Source organism: Haemaphysalis longicornis, unplaced genomic scaffold (assembly GCF_048455015.1).
Source record: "Haemaphysalis longicornis isolate Haplotype H1 unplaced genomic scaffold, Haemaphysalis longicornis Haplotype H1 scaffold_10, whole genome shotgun sequence".
NCBI lineage: Eukaryota > Metazoa > Arthropoda > Arachnida > Ixodida > Ixodidae > Haemaphysalis > Haemaphysalis longicornis.
Genome location: NW_027526204.1, coordinates 26,161,734 through 26,169,290, shown reverse-complemented (window position 1 = coordinate 26,169,290; position 7,557 = coordinate 26,161,734). Strand labels below are relative to the sequence as shown.

Below are 7,557 nucleotides of genomic sequence, written 5' to 3'. Positions count from 1 at the left end.
CTATGTCTGGCATAGACGCTAGACGTCAACGTTTGTGTTCTGAATTTTCCCTTCAGTAAGTAACAGTCAGACGGACGATAACATAACTATGTGAAGATATGCTTTAGCTCATACCACGGCAAGCGCAATCGTTTGTGGCTGCAGCCTCGGTTGCTCTTCGTCCACAACAAACTGAATCGGCTGTACAGCTTTCTTCGAGGGCGTGTATGCAGGGGTTCTATCTTCCTTTTTTGCGCAGGCCGACGGGGGCGGTCGTGTAAAATCATTTTCGCTCGTCGCTTCCGTAGGGTTGCCACCTTCCTGGTTTTGGACCGGCCCAACCGGTTTTTTAAACAGCGGGCCGGTTGCCGGTCCATATCTAAAACCAGTCGTCATCAGCCGGTTTTTTGGCTTTTGTGCCGTGATTATGCCCGTTTTGGCGTTTTATAAGCGTCAATTCAACAACTAAGACGATAAATACGTGTCGACAAGCATAGGCGTGCGCACAGGGGGGGCAGGGGGGGCGGCCGCCCCCCCTAATCATCTGAAGGGGGCGCCAAATTTGCCCCATGCCTGCCTTGCCGATGTAACACATGAAAGTAAAATTTCCGCTCAGAAATATTTTGTGTGTGTTGCAATTCCATCACATTGAAATAAAAATTTTATAACCATCCCTCTTTGCACTGCGTTAGCACCGCAAGGCCTTCAGTGAGAAGAGGTCGGGAGTTGCTCTGGGGGGGGGGGGGGCGCAGCGGTAAGACTTTGCCCCCCCAAATTGAGAACTCTGCGCACGCCTATGTCGACAAGCTGCGCAAAGACACGCGAGCAGAGAGAATACGCGGGCGAGCGCGCTGCCTCAGATGAAGGGGGACCTAAGGGAAGAACAAAATAACGAAATTCTACCGCCGCGGCCCAGACAACACCAAACATCCTAAGGACATCCCAAAAAAGGCCCTAAATCCCATGTCCCAAACAGCACAGCCTATGGGCATCCCTGGGACTTCCGCACTGGGAGTGTCCTAAAAATGTCCACGAATGGCTGTGATTGGGATGTATGCGGAAGCGCATGCGTGCTGTTTGTTGATTTGGTCAGCCCAATGTTTTGTTTTTGTGCATAGATAAATAAAACGCATAGGCGCGTGTAATATTGAAGGAGGTAGTACAGCCGTAAAGCAAATGCATGGAGGAAGAAAAACTTTTCTTTCCTTCATGAGCAAATGCCTCGCGTACCCGCAGGTAGCGCGTGATTGTTACAGGAAGTGCTTCAGAGAAAGGCTAGTGCACTGATTAAACCAACTGAAAACGCTGCTTTGGGCACGGCAACTTTCTGAACCGTCCCGCTCAGATGGCCTGCTGCTTGGTTCTGGGTCTGCCTTGTTGCCATTTTATTTCGTATGTACAATATTTCAAACTATAGGTTAAAAACTAAAATTTCTATTTTATTTTAATTATATCTCAATGCATTTTTAAAGCTTCGTTGTTATTCTACACGTCTGTGAGGTTTTTACGAAACTGATTCAGCCGATTCAGCCATCGCAGTTTTATAAACATGGCCGCCCGCGGTTGGAAATGTGCGCCGTGCTCCCGTGCTGCTGGAACGTCATTTCACAAGGTAACTATTGCAAGTCGTTTATATGTATCACTCAGTGTTTAAACCCTTCCAATGCCCCTCTTGTGTTTTATGCATGATTTCTTGCTCTGTGGTCGAAGGTGGGTGCTCAGTGCGGAAACGGTCGAAAGGCTTCTCCCGGGGTGGCGGGAGAAGTTGCAACGCTTGCTGCACTGTTTCGCGTCGCTCAACTTGTTTTGTACCTCTAGCTGTTGATTATTTTACATGAATTTATTATACAACTAGTGTAGAAGGGCATCACTGCAACAGATAAAAAAAAATGCCGCAGATGCCGGAAAGCCGAGCAAGAACAACTCTAGACAAAGAGACATTATTGGGCCTCAATAGTTTGACTAACTAAAACTTTTCGCGTAGCTTAGTTCCTGGTTCTAGGCCTCAATCATCAGTCCCGCGCTACCCGGAACGAAATCACTCATTTCTCGCATGTATTTAGATAAAGCCACGTCTCGGGTTTTGTCAACGCGTGAGACAGTCCAGTGACAGCCCTGGGTACTGACTGCGTTTTTTTCTTTTTTTTTTTTCAGAAATGATGGGCATAGCGCAGGCGTTATGCGTTATAATTTACGCGTTTAACATTTTTCACTGAGTAGCATGTCAGTGTGTGATGTGCTCAATTTACTCAGCTCGCGTGATCGCCTGCCCTTGTATGTGCTAATGACTGTGCTGCAATCTAAATGTGGCTTGCTGCTGTAACTTTGCGGCCGTTTGTAGATGGGCATGTTGGCGACTACACAACCTCCACGGCAAAGAGAATTACGGCAAACTATGCAACAAATGGCAACGTGATCTGGGCCGCTTTGAATACTCAGATCTGGGCCGCCTTGACGACTGTTTTAAAGAAGGGCACTGTGGGGGTAGTTGTGCATCATGTTTAAAGGGCTGCGAAGACTGACTTCACAGTGCGGTTACTCTTAAAAAGCCTTAACAATTTTTCATGAGCGGTAAACACAACCTTTCACTCATTTTGTTTGTAATCTTTCTCAAATTGCACGATATGCTCTGAATATAGGTATTGCAGTCAGTCTTTAACTGCCAAGCAGCTATATTTCTTTTTTTTTTTTTGCCAGTTTCCTGTAGTCTCTTGTCGGCAAGCAGACACTCACAGATGCAGTTGGCAGTTTTTACAGGCAGCTTTAAACCTGGTGGGCATTACCAGAAAACTGCGACTCCCGTGTCTAGTGTCGTCCTTGTTATTGTTACTCTGTTATATTTCATTGGGCTTTGCACCATTGGATCCCAGGGAAGACTAATGTAATGGCGCATTTGACAAACGTTTAATGGTAAATGGCTGCAGTAGCTTGCATGTGTGTGATGTGTTGCGCCAACAAGCATGATTGTAAGAGCCAGTTCAAAATCTCTTGACTGAAAATTATTTAGAAAAACTTTCATTTACATCTGAAGCAGGTGAAATGTTTGGGCAATCATGGAATGTAAAGGTCATGACCATGAAACAGAACTAAATAGCAAAATTTCTATCACACATCAAATTTCTGCGCAAAACAATCCGCAAGCTCCTTAAGGTTTCGCGTGGCAGCGGGCTGCTTTAGTGTTGTGAGTTCTGGCCGCGAGGTTTATTTTGACTGTAGCGCAATCACGAGAGCATGTATCAGGAAGGGCATTGTGAGAGATCAGCGAAGCTCAGCTTGTACTCGTAAGCATGCCGTTTTACCCATGGTGTGAAATCACCATGGGTAAATGTTTATCTGTACACTTCGGTAATGCTCGAGTTGTATTTCCTTACTGGCAGTGTTCAAGCTAGCCGGTGACTGCACTGTTCATTGAATTCATTACAAGTTGTTTTCTAAATTATGTGCAGGCAGCTTCATGGGCCATGGAAAGCCTCCCCAGCCGCAAGGAACTCCAAAGGATAAGAAGACAGCAACACAGTTCTGACGTGCTGCAGAAAGAGCTTCGGCAAACTAAAAAATCCTTGGAGCTCCAATGCAGTGACTGCCAAGGAATGATATGAAAGTCGTTTAATCTCTTTTTCTTTTTCTTGATTGCTCATGTATATTTTCCTGACACTAATCTAAACTGTTTTTTTGTGTGTGTGTGGTAAGCTACTACGTGGTAAAAAAACTACGGATTTCAGGGCATCATGCCAGAATAAGGTGCATGGCACCAGTACTCCCTCAGGGTGTGGTTGTCCATTTGGACGTTTGTATGGTCTCTGCTGTGCGTCAACTAACACCAAATACATGGCTAATGTACTATTACAAAGTGCAGCCTGTCTAGTTTTGAGTGATATCAATATTATTTATCTTAGTGTATGAGAGACAAATTCAAATTTAAAACTCGATAAATCTTATTTTGCTTCACTTCGCTCTGTGTTTTCGAAGTTATAGAAAACAATTCAACAGAAATTGGATAGATTGCTGTGCATTCATAATACATACCAATTAGTGGCTGCATGATGGAATTCAATTGGTTTCAAAATTTCTTCATATTTCTGCTAAAAAAGTCTAAAAAGGGAAATTCTCTACTTGATATTTACATGACTCAGTGCAGAGCAGTGATAGTTTTTGTACATGTTGGCTGTAGACTGATTTTTTTGCCGTCAACATTTGGCTGCATTTATTTGGAATTTTTTAATTGCCAAGGTTAAAATGTCGCAATATACATCCTTACACGGTCCCACATTTTCAACGCTAACTCATAAGTATGCATGCACATATATTTCCACATTTAGACCTCAGTGCTTAAAATGGTAACAAAATGCAGCCAAATTTTAAAGGTAGGAAAATATGCATACAGCCAACACGTGCAAAGTGTTATTCTTCTGCTCTAAGCCGTGTAATGTTACCTGTTCATCAATTTTCTTCTCTTAGGTTTTATTTGCCTTTTAGCAGACAGGTGAAAACCTATTTGGCTGAGAACAAATTTTTCATCATGTGGCCAATTGGCATGTCTTCTAAGCACACAGCAAAAGGCCTCCCTTTGCGTTGAATAGTTCTACATAATTCTTTTCGAATGTAGGTACACGTGATCCAAAATTTTATTTTAAAAGCTTTTTTTCGTTTGCAGTAGGTTTTAGAACTAATATTTTATATCAATCAGAACTAGATCAGCTGGCCTTTCGAATGATTTCTATGTGTGTGTGGTGCAAAGCGATGCCTTACAGTAGCCCCGTATTGTTCAAAAGTGGCCGCGCGGCCTGAGGGAGTGTGACTGCCACATTAAAGGGCCATGCAGACAAAATACAAGCTTGTTTTCTTCGAAAGATTTGGGGTTTTGTAGTGCCCTTTGCATGTGTCGGGCAGCAAATGATGCTTTATTCGCCAAGAAATTAATCAGTTCAAGTTAAAATTTTGATTCTCCCGCCAGATCGTGTGTTTTGTGACGTCTGCCATGACATCACAAGGAAGGGTCTTCAAGCTAATTTCAAGTGCGCCGTCCTGCCATCAATCCTCTTAAATATCGCCACCATGCTGTCTTCACCTTTGCTTTGTTTTTGACTGTATTTGCACCTGACTTGGTTTTATTACGGTAGGTACTGATTGCTTCGTGAAACATGGGGTACGTCTACAATTAGGGTCACGTAAGACAATGTCACTTACACCGCTCGGCCAGTGTCATCTGAGACAACCCCAAAGCGCCACAGTGCTGTGCTGCTATAACAAGCATAGTGTGCGCAATAGTTAACACCAGTACGCACTGGTTCTTCTTTTGTAACTTCCATTGTTTCACCCCACCATTCTTACTGCTATAAAATGAATATGCATTACACTTAAGCGAAAATAGCTTATTCTGCAAGCTTATAAGCCCTGCCTAACTTGTGTTTGCTTTTGCTGGCCTCAGCCAATTGCCTGGCTGTGCGTATGGTGTCATGTGTCCTAGTGTGGGAAATGAGCTAGTGGGTCGCATGGCAATTCCCTTTTTTCCTAATTATGTAGCTTATTTGAGCAACGTTTACATTTAAAGGGGCCATGGAGACAGGTCAAGTTTGGTTCCTTCAAAAGATTGCCTCAGTAGAATCAGGTTGACACCACTTTTAATGTAAACTTCACTCAAATAAGCTACATAATTAGGAAAAAAAGGGAATGGCCATGCGACCCACTAGCTCATTTACCGCAGCAGAACCTATGATGTCATATGCCGAGCTGTGCGATTGGCTGAGGCCGGCAAACGCAAATTAGGCAGAGTTCATAAGCATGTCCAAAGAGCTATTTTCATTTAAATTTAGGGCACATTCTTTTTATATCGGTAAGAATGGTGGGACAAACAGTGAAAGTTAGGAAAGCACACGTAAACATTGAAGTACCTCTGCGTACTGCTGTTGGTACTGCACGCACTATGCTTCGTTTAGATGCATAGCACTGTAGGGCTTTGGAATTGTCTCAGACAACACTGGCCAACTGACGCAAGCGACGGTGTCTTACGTGACCATATTTGTCGAGCGAGCACCGTGTTTCACAAAATGATTTTCTCCATGAATAAAAACAAGCCATGTTTAAATACGGTCACAAACAAACCAACAACATAAGACTGCTTTCCGTGGTGTGGTGGCGCCATCTAGGTCAACTAACAGTAAACAAGTCTCCGCTCCACACCAACTTTAGCTGACAGACCTGCTCTTATATCCCTGCAAACGTCATTCAAACACACGTTTTGGCGTGAAAATAAAAATTTTACCTTGAATTGATTAATTTCGCAGTGAACAAGGCATCGTTTGCTTCTGGACAAGCACTGGGGGCACTATAGAACACGAAATCTTTCGAATAAAACAAACTTGTATTTTGTCTTCATGGCCCCTTTAAAGTGTCAAAATGTTTCTATCGAGGCAATCTTTCTAATGAACCAAACTTGTGTTTTGTCTGCATGGCCCTTTTAATGGTTTTCAGTAACTTTCTGTGCACTAATGTGCTTTTCCTGTGTCGTGAAACATGTTTCACCTTTTGGTATTTCATAAAGTACAGCACTTTCAGACCTTATTCTTTATGCCATAAATTGATTAGAATTTAGGCTCACTCTATTTTGTAAATGAATTATTCAGGTGCATGGCACATTTCTGATGTAAAAGAGAAGAGACGATTATCTTTCTGTACATAACTCGTGCTACCTTTAGAAATTTTTGATGTGAAATTTCACTTCTGCTTCAGCTAGTCGAATTTATTGTGAGAAACAGAAGTGAAGTCATGCATCAAGTTATAAAGAACTTTTGTTTGTGGTATTAAAAGTGTATGGTGTACCTTTAAGACTTAAGTGCTGCTTGATTTTGCCACTGATCTCTGTTATGTACGAAATTCGTCCAATAAAATGGTTTTGCAAGGTTTTGCAGAGTTGTAATTGTGCACTTGAGTGGAGGAAAAGCTCCATTGCAATGGAATGTTGAGCTATAACCACAAGCATTAATCAAACGTGTCCTGAAAAGGACCTACGAGCACCTTTTTGGAACATCCCAAAAATTTCCTTTCTTTGTTCTACATGGGATGTCAGACCTCCCAGCAAAGTCCTAGTCTGGCACATCCCAGCGAGGTCTTTTTTTGTATCACTTGGGATGTTTTTGGAACTTAAGTGGGATGTCCCTGGGAGTTCCCGAACTCCCAGGTGGGACATCCCTGGTACTTACCTAGGATGTATGTGCGTTGTCTGGGGGTCAGCAATTGCGGTTACTTTTCAGTGAAGCACATGCAGAGCGATTAACCAAGCTCTCAATCACTTTCAGTACAAACGTTATGTTGATTTCTCTCTAAGAAAACACTACAATAAATGGCACTGCATGTTAAAAAACATGGCGTCTTTTTTCAACACAATCCCCCCTCCCCCCCCCGGAAGGCCCGTTTTTTTTTTCGGGGAAAGGTTGTAACCCTACGCTGCTGTTCTGCCTACCTGCTTGCTGTACCTATTACGTCGCCGCCACCGCAAATCCCCACTTGTTACAAACTCAGAGGTTTTCGCACTGTTAGCAGTCGTTTTACACGATGGGTTTGATGCGCCTGACATGCCAG

The 7,557-nt window shown here is 43.2% G+C and overlaps 1 long non-coding RNA gene across 1 annotated transcript; it reads left to right on the top strand.

Moving 5' to 3' along the window:
• The first annotated feature begins 1,403 nt into the window (after positions 1 to 1,403).
• On the top strand, positions 1,404 to 6,881 carry LOC144158316 (uncharacterized). Its single transcript, XR_013320012.1, has 2 exons — positions 1,404 to 1,591; positions 3,426 to 6,881. It is a non-coding gene; the product is annotated as an uncharacterized LOC144158316 (long non-coding RNA).
• Positions 6,882 to 7,557: the final 676 nt, after the last annotated feature.